The sequence below is a fragment of the Schistocerca cancellata genome, chromosome 2 (assembly GCF_023864275.1).
Source record: "Schistocerca cancellata isolate TAMUIC-IGC-003103 chromosome 2, iqSchCanc2.1, whole genome shotgun sequence".
NCBI lineage: Eukaryota > Metazoa > Arthropoda > Insecta > Orthoptera > Acrididae > Schistocerca > Schistocerca cancellata.
Genome location: NC_064627.1, coordinates 624146546 through 624165572, shown reverse-complemented (window position 1 = coordinate 624165572; position 19027 = coordinate 624146546).

Sequence of the window (19027 nt, the reverse complement as noted above, 5' to 3'; positions counted from 1 at the left end):
TACACTAACAAATAAGAATTATTTCCAAGAATTGCTTTGGCAAATGAATATACATCACAAGTATTGAGATATTATCCTAACAAATGGTACAAGTGTAAAAAAAAGGGAAAACATCCAACTTAATTATTTTTTATTCTTTGTTTTTATAAGGAGAAAATAAGTAAAATATAGTTATTCTTTTATTTTTATGAGGAGAAAATAAGTGGCATATAGTTTTAGTGTTTATTATGCCTTATTTTGGTTCTTTATATACTGTCAATTTCAGAACTAATGACTTATTTTTATCGATAGCCTATTTTTCACTTAAGTCCATAGTCAATGACTGTTATTTTGTAGTTTATTAGCTGTCTGGTGTGCTTAATTTATTTAGTTTTTCACACGTTTCTTTTGCACAATTCCTACATCACATAATTTATAATTTGATTTCACCATTCACACAATCCTATGAATGTTTAAGCGTGAGGTTGGCGAAAGTTTTTTTTTTTTTTTTTTTTTTTGCACGAAGATGATGGACTTGAGCGAGATGGATGTGGGCCAATATTTGATGTACAGCTTCGTTCGTCGTTCCTTGTTGGCTTTGCAAGTGTGTGTTGCTGTTGTGGAGGTCCCGTAATGGAATGGAGCTGTGAGTGCAGAATCTCATGGTTTACTGACTTTGTATGCATGAAAGTCATCGTTATGTGTCGCTGAAAGGGGTCGATTTTCGTTGTAATACTTCGCAGACGACTAGTTTACAATAGGATAGGGATTTGGGAAGGTATGTCGTCTATTCTTCACCCATCTTCTTTCTTGGTCTCAATCTTGCGAATCTTCAACTTCTGTTCTTCCTGCTTTTTCTCTGCTTCTTACTTGCTTCTTGGTTCTTCTCTCGGCAGGATATGGAAATATTTATTGATAACTAGTCGCTTTGAAGTTCTCCTCTTAGTAACAGTTTGATAAATTGTTTGGGCGTGTCATTTGTACTTTGTGGAAGTTTTCTTCAGTTTCGTGCATCAGCGTGCTGTTTAATAGCAGTAGTGTGGCTTTTACACATTTTTTTTTTTTTTTTTTTTGGCAGTGGTGGCTTGCCCAAGCTGTCTTCTCGTCAGGCCGTTTTTTGCTCGCTCTGCTGAGTCGGGGTGTTCCGGGGTTTATGAACAGTGAAAGTCCGGTGTTTGCTTGTCAGTCCCTGCACCAGTCCCTTCTGGCGTTCGGTGTCCTGTCGTGTCCCTGCAAGGTTCCGCCACTGTGTGGTTCTGTGTTCTGTCCCAGCAGGGTTCCGCTTAGTGGGTAGATTTACGGCCCACTTCTGATACAAGGGCCTTCTGTTGGCCTCACTGTCCTTCCCCTTCTCTCGACGTTTCTGCCTTGTAGGAATCATGTCTTGCTAATTACGTCCTTTTCTTTCTTGATACTTCTCTCGTTGCAACTTGTGGGTCGTTGCATCTGGTCTTTGTTGGAGGTTTTACAATGGTTCTTACAAAAAGTTTTACTTATAATCATCTAACATGTGTCTTGTACGCCTTCTTAAAAAGCTTTACAAATTTCGGCGCCCTTTCCATGTTACAATTCTAAGATATTTTGAGTCTTAAATTCTACAAAATTCCTCAAATTCGTTTTTTTTATTTTTGTGTAGTGTCGTGGTGCATAGCATTTTAGTATTTCATGCTGTTAGACTATCTACGCTTTATCCCTTCACCTTCATCTATGGTACTATTGGTGTTATTTTTGTTTTTGTTTTTATTGAAACTACTTTCTTTTTCCCACCTTCCTCTCTCTTCATTCTTCTTTCTCCTGACGATCTTATCTGCAACATAATCTTGAAATATTGTGCTGATTATTTACCAGTAATAAAATTAATCTTCAAACTTGTACTGAAAGTGTTTAATACTGCCAGTCGTAGGTAAAAATACCTCCGCTTTATCTCTTTTACTGTGTTCCGAAATACCTTGATCTTCTTGCAATTTTTCATCGATTTCTTTATGAACTTCTAACATGAGTTGAGGCGATTCCCCCTTTTGTGCATGCCATTCTAATTCTTCATCCTCTTTATCTCGCGTCATTATTAATTGTTTGTTTATAACCGGTATTTCTTCTAATTTTAGCTTTTGCTCAAAGAGAAGTGTGACATTCCCGAATGTTACACTACCTTTCCCCATATCTATTATTGCTCGTCTCTCATTTAAAAAATCTGCACCTATAATCAAATCTACAATAATCACGAAGTTGGCTTCGATCTTTTGTCCTTGACACGAAAGAGTTAACCTTGTTTGTCTCGTAACGTCCGCAGCATTGTTTCTAATAGGACCTCTTACTTTAATCTTACGTGTTTTCAGAACTGGCAATTCCTCATTGGCATTACACTGCATGAATAAATTTTCTGAGATCGCAGTCAGTTCACTTCCACTATCAATTACAATATTGACTGGGATATGCTTTACCATGGCCTTCACAATTGGTTGAATTTGAAAGGGTTGGTTCTGTTCTTCTTCTTCTTGCATCAACGAATTCTCCACTGAATCATACATGAGTCTTTTTAGGAATTTCCCTTGTGAATTCGAACTTTCTGTAGGATAAGCTTCGATTGCTACTTCTTTCTCTTTTATTTCCTCTTCTCTATTTCTTCCTTCATTTACGCTTTCTTCAACATCCTCTACTTTTTCCTCATCCTCGTCTATCTTCTCCTTCTTCGTCGCTACTTCCACATAATCGCATCTAAATGCTCTAATTACCGCTTCATAACTTCCTTCATTATATACGTTGGGTTGTGTGCTCACTCGTAACTTATTTTCAACTTCTGTCGACTGCGCATTATCCTCATTGAATTCGCTTTCCCTGGTTTCCATCTCAAATAGCTCTGCGATACTCATTACTTCGCCCTTTCCTCCTACATTCGTTGTGCATGCCTCTGGTAATCCATCTTCCTCGTCAGTATTCTCCCAATTAATTTCGTTCCAACACGATATTGTTATTTTCTTATCTTCGTTTTCATCTGGTACCTGCGGATTTGTTTCTTCCTTCTTTTCTTCTCGTGATAAGATTTTTACTTCTCTGTTCAAGGTGATGCAATTGTCCTGGGTCGGTGAGTCATTCTCTTTGGCATGGGCGCTTAGCTGTCAATTCGAACGTTTATCGGGGTTTGGTGGTCTTACCTCCACCTCTTCTATCTGTATTCTCTTTTCTTGTTCAGCTTGTTGATAGTGGTTTCTTTGTTGATAATTTGTCGGTCTATTGGTTCTCCAGTACCCGTTCCGGTTGTCGTTATTTCCTCTGTAATAGTTGTTGCCGTTCCTGGGTGAATTATTGCCATATTCTCTTCTAAATCCATAACCGGTTATTTGTTGAAATGTATTGTCGTTTCTTGGTGCGAAGTTATCACATGGTTCGTAATTATTGTTTCTTCGTACTGTGTCTTGTGGATTCCACTGCTTTCTGCTTTCGTTTTCACGTGCGCTTCGTATTTTTCTTGCGTCATCTTCCGAAAATATGAACTCTAGTTCCCTTAGAATACCTTTAAATGCTTCGACGTCATTGCCTCCGCGACGTACTAATGATTGCTGGTATTTCAATGGTAGCTTCATCGCGCATAATTTAATCAACTCTCCGCCGCTGTATGGTACATCTAAGCATTGATTTTTCTTTGCCATTAATTCGAAAAATTTCACGGGACTCTTCTCTCCTGAATTTTCAAAATATGGGTTCTGTAATAATTCGTACATCACTCTGTTCTGTGCTTCGCTGGACCAATATCGTGAGAGAAACTTCTCTCTGAAATCTTCGTACGATCGGCATGTCGCTGCAACATTCTGCATGGTTTCTGCGACTGTTCCTGACATGTGTGCACATATAAAGTCTAATTTATGTGCTAGCGTCCAGTGTTTTGGTAATCCTACTCGGAATTGATCAATAAAAGTTCGTGGATGTAATGAGTTTCCTTCTCGAAAGTGTTGAAATTTTCTGACTGTGAGGAAATGATCGTTGTCGTACTTCGTCTTAGTTCCATATGAAATTCGCGATTCTTCGCCACTTTTGTTTCTGATCATTTCTCCCATCGTTCTTTCCGGTTGTGGTAGATCCATTGGATATTGTCCACTGTAACTTTCGCCTACCCTTGCGTAGTATCGTTGGACTGGTACGCAATAATTTTCTTCCATCGGTTGTGAACGTGTAGCTGAATGCATTGCACTGTACTCTTCGCGACCTGGCTTTCCATTGTCAGGTATTGGTTCGGTATCTTGTCTGGCTAACCTTGCTGCTTCATTGCACGATCCAAACTGTCTTGAAACATACATTTGTGGTTCCGCATGTGTTTGTGATGACGTTTGTTCATCAAGAATTTCGAAACGTGTTTGTTGCTGTGCAGGCTGTCTGATTTCACGTATGTTACTTTCCGCTTGTGATTGGAATCGCAAATGCGTAATATCTTCGTTAATTGCTTGTTTTTCCGGTGCTGTTACAGATACGGATGTGGTTGCAGACTCCGTGCTTGTTCAATCCTGTTCACTACGCTCTTCAATGGTTTGCAACAACTCTGTTCGGAATTTCTGAAATTGTCGCTTCGTTTGCGCTTCTATTTTGACTATGCGGTTATCATATCTTTTCAGCGCTGCTTTTGTGATACGTTTGTGTAACACACTGTTTTCAACAATTTCAGGCGCTGTACCTGCTGCTTGTCTAGTAATTACGTTTATCTGTTTCTCTAGTTTCTTGACTTCTCCCTGGGTGTTGTTACGTAATGTTTTGATCTCGTCCTGAATGTCATTACGCAATGTTTGTACGTCCACTTGTACCTTGTCAATGTCAGTTCTCAATTGATTGTGACCTGTTATTAAGTTTCCTATCACTTCTCGAGATTCTTTTGCCTCGTCTTCAATATGACTTAGGTGTAACTGAATTTTTTTGTTTTGTTCTTTAATCGTGGTTTCTACATTCTGAATTTGAATTTGGTTCGCTATGTCTTTACTTTTCCTTGTCATGATTTCCGTAATTTGTTGTAATAATTCTGCCAAATTGGTGGGTCCTATTGCGTTTCCTTCCGACGTCTTACGCTCTGTGTTTTCGCACAAGTGTTGGTTCGCAACCGATTGCATTGAACTGTGCTGTGACACGTTCCTGCTCATTCCTTGTACTCTGTGGTGAGGGAGCTCTGATTACTTGTACTATGGGTTCTACATATTCAAGACGCAAGTTAGAATCCTCATCGACTGTTTCTCTGCTTTCCTGCTCTTCTGTCGTATGCTGACTTACGTTTTCTATGCCTTGACGTACATTATCCTCGTTATGGTGCGTTATATGTCCTATTTCTCGTGATACTGCATCGTCTGTTGTACTGTCCTCTATTCTCTGTCCATTTTCATGCTGGGTCTCTACCTCAATTCGGTCAAGGTCTCGATCTGCCATTGCTAATCTTTCCTAATCCCTTATTTTTTTGTTTTAAAAGCAATTCACGCGCCCTACTTCGAGTCAACATGCGCTCATACGATCTCACGCGTTTCATAAACTTTTTGCACACACGACTTGACAATCCATTCACTTACTTGTTGGGTCAGAACCAACTTGTCAACGATGTATCCGCCACCTGTGCGCTTGCATTGAGGAGAAAACTTAATTCTAACAATTTTTCAAATTCATAACTTAATTATGCTATTGTCTCTGCTAGAATGTTTCACTATCTATCGCTGCAGCTACTGTTTTCAACCATTTATGCCTTTCAAAAAACATTTTTTTTATTACGAAAATTTTTAACAGGATATTTTTCTGACCTAGTTAGGCATGTGGTCGACCTTTAATCATGTTATTTTACCATCCTGGCAGGGTCGCCATTCTCTAACATTCTGCATGGTGTCTGTTCTATATCGTGTCTCCCTACCACTTTTGCGCAACGAAGCTCTGAGTGTTTTTTTTTTTTTTTTTTTTTAGGGAATTGACTAGTTTGAACCTGAGACCTGTTGCTGGTAAGGATACGCCAGACCACATATGACATGTAGAGTTCAGAAGAGTTCAGTGAGACTAGCGATGATATAACCAAATACTTAATGATTTCAGTGTCAGCTCCACTGCACTCCCTGTAAAAGAATCTTAATACTAACTAAATTTAGTGGAAGGGGTTCAAGGCTTTCCTATTTTTAGTTATCTGGTAAAATAACGTCGAAAAAGCAGTTAAGTTTACCACTGGAAATTTTATTCTACTCACAAAACATTGTTTATAAATTGCAATGTTGATAAAAGGAAATGTTTTAAAACAGGATGACAAAAACAAACTGCGTTCAACAAAAATGTAAACGAATATTCCCTGAATGGGTTTCCAAGTTCTACAATGGATCGAAGGATGACGTATGCCATATCACATCTATTATCTAGGTTTAAATTAAGTTTCACAAAAGAGAAAACTATCAAAATGGTCTACAATGACCTTCAATTATCTTTAATTACTTATCTAACTTGTCGTAAATTACAGTGGCTAATGTGGCTTCTCAATAACTATATAACAGAAAAATCATCGCGTTTCACATTTTTACTTCAAGTGGCAAATGTGAACACCATGAGCTTTAATTGACGATCGACACTAGTATTACGCAAAAAGGGGGTGCAACACATGAGACTTCTGCAGTTCTGAGTGAAGCTTTATGCGCTGATATGCGGCATCGCATGCGTTCATTACCTTGTCGGTGTTCGTCAGGGGGTGGCGGGCAGCACAGCTCCGCTCACCTCGCCATCTCGGAAGCAACTCTCTCCTAACTTCTTACAACAATTTACCGAAGTTGGTTTAAAGCAACTATCTGGGTCTCAATGTTAACCTTAAGCTCCGCCTACAAAAATTCTGTCTATCCATTGAGGAACGTTATAATTTTCGTGGTGGGGCAATGTTTTTAAAGTTTGCAACGTAACAGAGACGCGAAAAAGTCTCACGCTAAAACTTGCAGCTGGTGTGGTCCTTTTAGTGTTATCGTAAGATCTATACTGTTCTTCTGGAGGGCTCTATCTTTTAACATGGGCTGGGGGGTGGTCCTGACGTAACAGAGATGCGAAAAAGTCTCACGCTAAAACTTGCAGCTGGGGTAGCAATTTTTGTGTTATCGTAAGATCTATACTGTTCTTCTGGAGGGCTCTAGCTTTTAACATGGGCTGGGGGTGGTCCTAGCGGTTAGCTGGCGACGTGGGTGTCCATCCCATATCGTAGGGCCTTCCAGCTTAACACGGTCTGCTCTCGACTTCTGTTCTCGTTTCTCCCCTCGGAACTGCGTCTGTCTCACGGTGGGAAGGTATGACATGCATTTAGGCATTCTTGTGTTAGTCTGTGGTATTCCATTTGCTCACTCGCTACTCGTATTACTTTGGTTAATTTAATGTCACGATTTATTCGGAGCTATGTGACATACTACAGGATTTGCTTATCATGTCAGGGTTTTCATTGAAGGTGTTGGATTTGCCTGACAGCTTACAAGTAAAGTACAGTATCATGTAGTAAAACATTGTATAATTGTCCATTGATAATGCTGTAGATTGGTGTGTTCGTGTTTGATTACTGGCCGAGAAAAGCTCTCAATGAGTGAACACATTGCTCATAATATTTGAGAAAGTTTTTATCGTCGCTATCACAATTAAAAAAAAGACCTCCTCCCGAACAGGCCATGAAGACCCAATTGTACCGACGGGCCGTCGTGTCATCCTCATCCCAAAGGTGTCACTTGATGCGGATATGGAGTGGCATGTAGTCAGCACACCGCTCTCCCGGCCGTATGTCAGTTTCCGAGACCGGTCGCTATCACAATACAGGTCAAGAAATTATTCTTTCTCCATTGAGGTCCAGAGAACCTAAGAGGTTTAGTTCAGTTTTGCTGCCTTTTAGTGCCGTTTGTTTTAGGTTCTACATATTCTCATCGTCCCTTCGAAAAATACAATCGAACTGACTGGAATTTGTCCAACGGTATGTTTATACTCAACACCACTGGCTTCCAGAATACTCCGGACCCTTACCCACATGTCATGGCCCACTGTCAACAGTCCGTTGATCTCTAAGGCCTCTTAGAAGGATTAAGAAACACAGCTTCTGTGATTTGAGACCTGCAAATATTCCCAAGACAAATAAAAAGGACAGTATTCCTTTCACTGTTCATTTTATGTCTTGTAATGCACACTTCAACAGCAAGTCACAAAAACAACGAAAGCTAGATCTGTTTGGCTATAAAGAATGTTGAAATAATCAACTTGGTTGTTGTCCACGGAATCTGAGTCAGTAGACCCAATTCATGGTATAAAAGCAGCCCAGAAGATCACAGAACGACCTCCGTCTTGAAGTACAGTCTCAACACATTGTGAATTAAATGTTTCATAGCGCTACCGGTGCAGTCGACGCCTATGAAGAGAGGCGAAATCCTCATTCGCCAGCCTACACGACATGCCTCAAGTTACCACTGATCTGCGTTTTTGGCTCATTGAAGACGTGCAGATATATGTGGCCTTTTCCGAGGTTTCGCACTCGAAACGCTATGCACCAAACTGATGGTGTACCGAGCAGGTGTTGTTTCCACTCTGTCCTATGGTTGCAGAACGTGGACACTGTATCGCCATGCTTTTAGGAAACTAGAACTCTTCAATCAACAGAAGCTTAGATACATTAAGAACATGAAGTAGGATGGCTTGTCATCAAACACTGCGATTCTTGAGAAGGTGAAGATGTGTACTATAGAAGCCACCGTTATTGGTCACCAACTCAGATGGATTGGGCATGTCCAACGTACGAGAAACAACAGACTTCCTCGACAAATTTTATATAGTGAAGTGAGAACAGGTAGAATGCCCTGTGTTACGCCTCTGAAGAGCTATAAGGAGCAATTCAAAAAGAACCTAAAGAATGCAAACATTGACCTGAGTAGTTGTTTCGCAACAGCTGAAGATCATAAACATTGGCGCACGACTAGTGGAGGTGCTGTCTCACATTTTGAGCAGGAGCGTCGGAGGCAGGAAATTAAAAACGTCAGAGGTGCAAACTTCGCCTGGCCCAGCGACGCCTTCCCCCTCCATGTAATGTATGTAGCAGCATGTTTCATGCTATGATTGGCCTGCTAAACCATCATAGGCATCTCCATACCTGCCATACAATAACTCAACGACGACGACGACGGACGTTCACATCGCCGCCAGTTCTTCAGCAAGCCCTGCTCTGTAGAGAGATAAGTGCGGTCTTTTATTCTGTTGCTGATACTTTATCCCCTAGTGTGATGTAAATTTAATCACTTTCAACAAATTTTTACACTAAACCTGATCGGACGAGTCAAATTGTATCTAGCAGGTGGAAGTGTACGGATATGGAGACAACCTCATGAATCCTTGGACCGTGCATGTCAGAAGGGGACTGTGTAAGCTGGTGGTGGTTCTGTAATGGTGTGGGGTGTGCGCAGTTGAAATGATATTGGACCTCTGATACCCCTAGATAGGACTCTGACAGTGACACGTACGTAAGCATCGTGTCTGATCACCTGAATCCACTCATGTCCCTGTGCATACCGTCGGACTTCGGCAATTACAGCAGGACAATGCGACACCCCACACGTTCACAATTGCTACAGAGTCGCTCCAGGAACACTCTTCTGAGTTTAAACACTTCCATTGGCCACCGAAATCCCAAACATGAACATTATTGAGGATATCTGGGACGCCTTGCAACGTCCTCTTCAGAAGAGATCTCCACCCGCTCGTACTCTTACTGATTTATGGACAGCCCTGCAGGATTCATGGTGTCAGTTCCCCTCAGCACTACCTTAGACATTAGTTGCGTCCATGATACATCGTGTTGCGGCACTTGTGCGTTCTGGCGGGGGCACTACACGGTATTAGGCAGATGTACCAGTTTCTTAGGCAGTTCAGTGTATATTCGTCTTAAATATCCACTTTAAGCTTTGGGGTGTCGAAATTAAGAAATTGGACGTTTCCCTTATCCGCGTTGTGGAATATCAGATCATGTATCCTTCGATCGTGTGTGTGTGTGTGTGTGTGTGTGTGTGTGTGTGTGTGTGTGTGTGCGAGTGTGTATTTGTTGTTGTTGTGTGTTGTGTCCAGAATAAATCTACCACTCCTGCCAAGTGTGAGCAGTTTTGAGTCTTTCTTAGGGTTTAAAACTACAGTACTGGCCATTAAAATTGCTACACCAATAAGAAACGCAGATGATAAACATGTATTCATTGGACAAATATATTATGCTACAACTGACATGTGATTAGATTTTCACGCAGTTTGGGTACATAGATCCTGAGAAATCAGTACCCAGAACAACCACCTCTGGCCGTAATAACGGCCTTGATGCGCCTGGGCATTGAGTCAAAAAGAGCTTGGATGGCGTGTACAGGTACAGCTGCCCATGCAGCTTCATCACGTTACCACAGTTCATCAAGAGTAGTGACTGGCGTATTGTGACGAGCCAGTTGCTCGGCCACCATTGACCAGACGTTTTCAATTGGTGAGAGATCTGGAGAATGTGCTGGCCAGGGCAGCTGTCGAACATTTTCTGTATCCAGAAAGGCCCGTACAGCACCTGCAACAAGCGCTCGTGCATTATCCCGCTGAAAGGTAGGGTTTCGCAGGGATCAAATCAAGCGTAGAGGCACGGGTCGTAACATATCTGAAATGTAACGTCCACTTTTCAAAGTGCCGTCAATGCGAACAAGAGGTGACCGAGACATGTAACCAATGGCACCCCATACCATCACGCCGAGTGATGCGCCAGTATGGCGATGGCGCGTACATGTTTCCAATGTGCGTTCAGCGCGATGTCGCCAAACACGGATGCGACCATCATGATGCTGTAAACAGTACCTGGATTCATCCGAAAAAATGACGTTTTGCCATTCGTGCACCCAGGTTGGTTGTTGAGTACACCATCACAGGCGCTCCGGTCTGTGATGCATCGTCAAGGGTAACCACAGCCGTGGTCTCCCAGCTGATAGTCCATGCTGCTGCAAACGTCGTCGAAGTGTTCGTGCAGATGGTTGTTGTCTTGCAAACGTCCCCATCTGTTGACTTAGGGATTGAGACATGGCTGCACGATCCGTTGCAGCCATGTGGATAAGATGCCCGTCATCTCGACTGCTAGTGATACGAGGCCGTTGGGATCGAGCACGGCGTTCCGTATTACTCTCCTGAACCCACTGATTCCGTACTCTGCTAACAGTCATTGGATCTCGACCAACACGAGCAGCAATGTCGCGATACGATAAACCGCAATTACGATGGGCTACAATCCGCCCTTAATCAAAGTCGGTAACGTGATGGTACCCATTTCTCCTCCTTACACGAGGCATCACAAGAACGTTTCACCAGGCAACGCCGGTCAACTGCTGTTTGTGTATGAGAAATCGGTTGGAAACTTTGCTCATGTCAGCACGCTGTAGGTGTCACTACCGGCGCCAACCTTGTGTGAATGCTCTGAAAAGCTCACCATTTGCAAATCACAGCATCTCCTTCCTGTCGGTTAAATTTCGCGTCTGTAGCACGTCATCTTCGTTGTGCAGCGATTTTAATGGCCTGTAGTGTATGAGTCAAACTGGGACTAGAACCTGCAATCTTGCATTTCGCAGGCAATCATTGCTGTATTGTGAATGTTAGTGTGTGAGTGTGTGTTTGGAGAAAGACGGAGAGAGAGAGAGAGAGAGAGGAGCCAGAGAGAGGGTAGCGCTACGTGAAAGGCCGGACGGCACCCTTCTCCGCTGCTATGTCGTGCTCCGCGGTGAGTGACACTCGCGGCCCGCCGCGTTCGCTGGCTGACAGCTGCCAGCAGGCCGGTGCGGCGCCGTGCCGCGGGCCTTTTGGGCCGCGCGCTGCGGTGGCCGCCTCGTCACTTTGCCGTCCGCCTGTCGTCGCAGGGCGGCCACTCGGCCCGTGCGCACTTAATTGACTGACCGAGCTCCGTGAATCAACCCGCCGACCTGTCACCGGGTTCTGATTCACTGCTAAATTTATTATGCCTGCTCCCAGTCATAAATTTAAGCTCGCCTTACGCTCATCCGCTCCCATAGCTCACCCGGTACTTTGACGTACCACGTCGGCAGCCGTTCTCTTCAGAGTGGACGTGCAATGAATGTGTGGTAACTCTGACAGAAGCCATGCATCTTTAATGAAGTTATTCTGACGGTGATCATAAACCGGAAACAGTTCCATAAGTTACGTTACTTAATTTTGTTTTAATCTTCTGTCGCTAGCTACAGCTGTGCTCGGAAAACTAATATCTGTCATTCGTATAACTCACTGCGGGAATTAATTTTCGGGATAACTCTTTCTATAATTGAAACATACTGCAATGAGATATTACGCTGAGTGGTCAACGGAGATGTCGAGGCACTGGTTGTGATATCGGTCGTCGGCAGCTGATGACTATGTGCTGGCAGTTTTGCAAACCTTTTACAGTTAATCTGAGATTGGTTGTATAATTTAGATGACGATAACGGTAGGGATTGCAGTGAGAATGTTTTTATTGAAGACCTTCGATCACACTGAGTAGTAGCATGGTTCTCTATATAGCTTCATTTCCTTTCTACACAACTGGCCATTAAAATTCCTACATCACCAAGATGACGTGCTACAGACGCGAAATTTAACCGACAGAAAGAAGATGCCCTGATATGCAAATTATTAGCTTTTCAGAGCATTCACACAAAGTTGGCGCGACGGTGGCGACACCTACAACGTGCTGACATTAGGAAAGTTTCCAACCGATTTCTCATACACAAACAGCAGTTGACCGGCGTTGCCTGGTGAAACGTTGTTGTCATGTCTCGTGTAAGGAGGAGAAATGAGTACCATCACGTTTCCGACTTTGATAAAGGTAGGATTGTAGCCTATCGCTATTGCGGTTTATCGTATCGCCACATTGCTGCTCGCGTTGATCGAAATCCAATGACTGTTAGCAGAATAGGGAATCGGTGGGTTCAGGAGGGTAATACGGAACGCCGTGCTGGATCCCAACGGCCTCGTATCACTAGCAGTCGAAATGACAGGCATCTTATCCCCATGGCTGTAACGGATCGTGCAGCCACGTCTCGATCCTTCGAAACGTCCCCTTTGAACAATTATACATGACTGTGCTTAAACTGACACACAATATTTTTAGCGCAACGCAATCTGACTTTCAAAAATCCCTACAAAAGAATGGCCCTGACTAACATTAACCTACACCTTTCACAAATCACTTACCCTACAAAAATCTTCGTTACTCGAACTACTGCAATACAGCGAGAGCCACTACTGCCAGCTAAATAAAAGATTCAAACTACTGAAGGCGCTAACTACTGATAGGCATAGTTAACAAATGAAAGATTTTCATAGTGAACAAACAATGTATTTACCTTAATAACGTTCAAAAGTCATAATATATATATCAGTTCATGGCATCCAGTCTTACAAATTTACTGTCTCTGTCCAAAACTCCGCCATCTCACTCCCCACATCCACCACTGCCGGCGGCTCACCTCCAACTGCGCAACGCTATGCGCTGTTAACATCCAGCTGTCCAACACTACAATGGCAGACAACAATGCAAGCTAGCCACAGACTGCACACAGCACAGCCAGTGATTTTCATACAGAGCGCTACGTGGCGTTACCAATAAGAAAACCTAAACTGCCTACTTACATAGCCCCCATGCTCCCCACGAAAAATTTTACAAATTGTTTTGGGCAGTGGTCAATAATGATTTGATAAAATTTTTCAAAATTACAATAACAAAGATATCAAATGCACACACTTATTGATACAATGTTGGTCAAAATCTAAAATTTTCTCACAGTCCATAAAGACAGTCCTGATCATTCATCACAGTAAAATTGCAGTGTTTTTCTCAAAGTCTGAGCAGTAAAAGAAAATGCACACGGAAGTAGTAGATTTCCATGCAGTCTTGTAGGAGTAGTGTTGTCCTTCCAACGGAAAGTCAGTGCTGACTCTTGACATGCAGCCAGGTAATGTGCCACAACAGAGCAAACCCACCGCAGAGTCAGTCAAAGTTTTGAAGAATATTGGTAGGTAGGTCATCACAGAGTAGACCCACTGTAGTCCTGGTAGAGATTACGGTATTGGTGGGCAACCAGAGATGCAGACCCACTGCAGTCCTTATAGAAATAACGGTACTGGTGGGCCATCGAAGGTGCAGACCCACTGTAGTCCTTGTAGAGACGGCCAGCAGGCATCTGTTGCAACTGTGCAGGTGCACAATCACCATCGAAGAGTCTTGTGGACAATATAGCAAGTCCATGAACCACCACTTGTGCAATCACAAAACTTTTTGGAATGTCCTTAGAACCAGCAATGCTGTTAACCAGTCCCTTGCTGAATTATTAACACACGTGCGAGCACTAACAGTCCTCTTTTCTTTTCACATGGTGTGCATATACTATGACCAACAGAAACGTGTGCAGTGAAATGATACTTAATTTGAAGAACTGGTGTCTATACAATTATAAATTTACAATATAAGAATACAATTACAAAGGTACAAAATACACCATTAAAGAACATAACAGTACAGATAACATTTGTAGTAATACAGGCTTTACAAAACAATAGAAATAAACATATACATCACTGTTACAGGAATTGTGACATAAGTACATACATAGAAGATCAGAATAACTTTTGAAACATCAACTTCACGCATGAGCATTAAAACAAAACAGAATAAATAATGTCTAAGCATATTTACAAGGTAAATAACATATTATCAGAAAAATTCTACAACATAAATCTTATTAGCTAAACACATTAAGACAGGAAAAACACAAATTCACATAGTGTAATAACACAAAAATACAGGACAGGGTTTGTTTTACTGCAGTATTTTGCAAACAAAACTTTCTTTACTTCTCGGAGATCTCCCTTCGTTCTTCATTATTTCCAAAAAGTTCTATCTATACCTGCTTTCTGTACTTTTTTCCTATAATTTCTCAATGCAGTTCTTCCAGTTCATCGCAACTCATTCTCTTATATAGTCTACCCCATCTTAAGCTAACTTAAATCTACTGAGCTCAGATATATATACCAAGGGACGAGGTAATGCAGCAGCACATAACAAATTAACACAAACAGCAATGACAAAAAATGCCAATTTGCAAAGCAAGCAGCAGTAAATCTAAATTAACAGATAAAATGCAAAATTACAACTAATATGAGCCAATGTGCAGCAACAAGAAAAATAAATCAGTAGTAAAACTGGCTTAACAGAGTAATACAAAGTTAAATTTAGTAGCACTATGCCTGGCACACAGCAGCAGAAAATGCAATAACTTATACCTAAACATGACATAGCTGAAGCAGAAAAATATTACAGTAAAAATGGCCATGTTTAATAACTATGTCACATCTTAACACTAGAGTGATGCATCACAAAATCTTACTCTGCAAGAAACTTACCAAGTCATAAAAAAAATTATTTATGCAATTCCTGTGAAGGGAAATGTCTATTTGTGCTCTCTTTTCTAAGAAAGTATATCGTAAACGTATTCTTTACTGGGTCTGTAGACAGAAAATAGTGATGTTAGTACATCTATTAAATTTTATAATAACCAATGCTGCAGTGCAGCTAGAAACTAGATATTAAAGAAAATGAGGAAATAGGTACAAAGGAAGGCATGAAACATCATTCATTAGCCATATGGCATTTCATAAGGTAGTAAAAAAATCTCTCAACTAGAAAGACAGTAGTCATAATCAGGTGTATAGACATAAAAATATTTCTCGTCATTTCATTAGGCATATCAGTAAATATCATAAATTAAGAGCTCCACAGTGTTATCATATGTTTTCAAGTTTGAGTGTGTCGTATTTGCGATGCTTCCTACAAAGGAATGTCAATAGTGAGGATAATGGCCCCTTTTTTTCCACCTGTGCCTCTGAAAGGCACACACTAATGCTTTTTTCCAGGCGACTGTCGTGCATCTGGGTGCCCATGACGCATTACGTGCAGGTGGTCACTTATCTTTCTTACTGAAATATTTACGACACCAGTTTGCATCACAGTGACAGTCTCATATAAAAAAATTAACAGGTCGAGAATTTGCGTTGCAAATGTGTAGAAACAAAATCCTATGAATATAACAGTGTTCAAAAAGTTTTCGTCGGCATTGTGATACATTCGCACGTTTACACACATTTCATAACTCTTAAAGTACGATTCTTGGTTTCCAACATCCTTTTCCACAAATCAGAGTCCCTAACCACTACTCATTATTCATATACGTATTCGTCGACACTTCTTCAATATTTCATCATAATAAATGAAGAAGAGAAATTTGTTAACATCGAGTATAGATTTAAGTGTCAGGAAGTCATTTCTGAAAGTATTTGTATGGAGTGTAGCCATGTATGGAAGTGAAACATGGACGGTAAATAGTTTGGACAAGAAGAGAATAGAAGCTTTCGAAATGTGGTGCTACAGAAGAATGCTGAAGATTAGATGGGTAGATCACATAACTAATGAGGAAGTATTGAAGAGGATTGGGGAGAAGAGAAGTTTGTGGCACAACTTGACCAGAAGAAGGGATCGGTTGGTAGGACATGTTCTGAGGCATCAAGTGATCACCAATTTGGTATTGGAGGGCAGCGTGGAGGGTAAAAATCGTAGGGGGAGACCAAGAGATGAATACACTAAGCATATTCAGAAGGATGTATGTTGCAGTAGGTACTAGGAGATGAAGAAGCTTGCACAGGATAGAGTAGCATGGAGAGCAGCATCAAACCAGTCTCAGGACTGAAGACCACAACAACAATAAATACAGGGATAATCAAATTTCTCATATAGAGTAGCATCATCTTATTGATCATAAACATATCTCAACAGCATAATACACATCGTCATCATAATAATATGATAACATCTCAGTCAATTCTCAAAATCGTCGAAGCTTCCTTCAATAATTTCAAAACCTAAAAAAAAAAATTCTCTGCTCATGTCAAAAGTGTCATCTACCTCAAACGTACTTTAAAAATCATGATGCCATACCAAATACATCATTCAAAGCTCATGTAGTATCACAATGGTTCCAAAAAAAATTTGAACAGTTCACAAAGTACAGACAGAATACAGTTTCATAAGTGTGAAGTTATTTAACTGTGTAATTACGTAAACATCTGTCACTGATGTAGTAAAATAAATGTTTGTCTCTTCCAGTTAAATGATCAGATAGCTGTGTAATTTATGTGTTAGAGAAATATGGTACCGATGTGTAAAGTTGTATAAGCCAATACCATATTAGCTAGGGCTCCTTGTGCTTGCCAAACACATGGTACACAAAGTAAGCGTGTACCCCCCTGAGGATTAATGTAATTGTACCCTCAGGTGTTACAGATTACAGCAATGGAATGAAATGTATCACAGAAAACCTTTGTATCATTGTACTTCAAATATCTTTAAAAATAAATGATTTAAGTGCAAAATTACTCAAATACGTGTCCTGTAGCACTAAATGTGCTTCTTGCTGTAAGATAATCTCTGTGGAAGTGTCGTAGTTATTGTCCTCCGAAAGCTAAGTTCTGCAGAAGCCAATGTACTTACCTCATGATAAACAAAAGTGAAATGCTTTGCGTATAGATATCTTCGTTATTACGCTTATTGCTGTGATGAAGAAAGTACTGTGCTGTAACGTATTGTTGTGCTGTGGAAAAGGCTGTCTCGTTATAGCTATACCACAAAAGTTGCTACTAAAACATGTTTTACTTTCCAGAAGAATTCAGAGAAACTGTGCAGATATAAAACAGATACACTGCAAAAGCAACATTGTAAATTGTCACTCATTAGTAGCGTCATGATAAAATCGTGTAGCTGTCACATAAACTAACCACTGTGTCATCTGGTATCTCACAGAAAGTACTTTAAATCCAGAATGTATTTTCAAGTGAACCAAAATGTTGCATTAAAATCTCATTTGCTGTACCGGTACATGTTCTAAGTATGTCAGCCTTATAGTCTTATGTAATCGTGCAACTAACAGGCAAGAATGTACACACACAATAACACTGTGTCGTCTGTTCACTATAACAATGCACTCGTAAATACTGTCTAAATATGTTCCCTGGGTTCTAGACTGGATAGTTAACTTCAAAACATTGTTGCATGTTAACAGTTTCTCAGTGTGACAAATTGTACTAGTAGTGTTAAGTGAAAAATTTTATTGCAAAGACTAAGTTAAAAAGCAGATTATCTCTCAATAAACGGTTTTACATGTGAAATGTGGTGTAAACCTTTACTCGTCCTAGTATGCAGAGTTTCAACTTCAACGCAGTTATCATGTGGTATACGTCGGTAAGGAATGCTAAAATTTTTCTCAAGGTTAGCGTCTACGTTATTTTTCTCGGAGCCAGCCGGCGCACGTGTCTGCCTACGGTGCGAGTCATTGTCTGTCTCTTTGTTGCCGTGCGTCGTTACTGGGATTTGGAGGTCTAACTTCTACGGCCGGCCGCGGTGGTCTAGCGGTTCTGGCACTGCAGTCCGGAACCGCGGGACTGCTACCGTCGCAGGTTCGAATCCTGCCTCGGGCATGGGTGTGTGTGATGTCCTTAGGTTAATTAGGTTTAAGTAGTTCTAAGTTCTAGGGGACTTATGACCTAAGATGTTGAGTCCCATAGTGCTCAGAGCCATTTTCTAACTTCTACGAATTCACCTTGTCGAGAGGGCCCTGCCCTGTTTGAAACCCGCCAGTTCTGATTAAATTCTGGTCTGTTGTTACGATTATATCGTCTGTCGTCATAACAGTAGATTCCGTAATTTCCTTCTTGTCGGTCACATGGTCCAGAATGTCTCCCTGAATCGTAACTGCGCTCTGAACTGTTGCGCCTGAAGTTATTCTGTCTTCCATGACAATAATTGTTTTGGTTACCATATTGTCTGTTTCTGTGGTTATCTATGTCATATTCATTATTACAGAAATGCGATCTTTCTCTGTAATTATTACTACTCTGCCAACGGTTGTCATAGGGGTGGTGTCTGTTTTGGTCACGATTTGTGTTGTGAGAATAGCCTTGTCGTGTCCAGTAATTATTTCTAACTTCGCGGAATTGCGATGGATGTGAC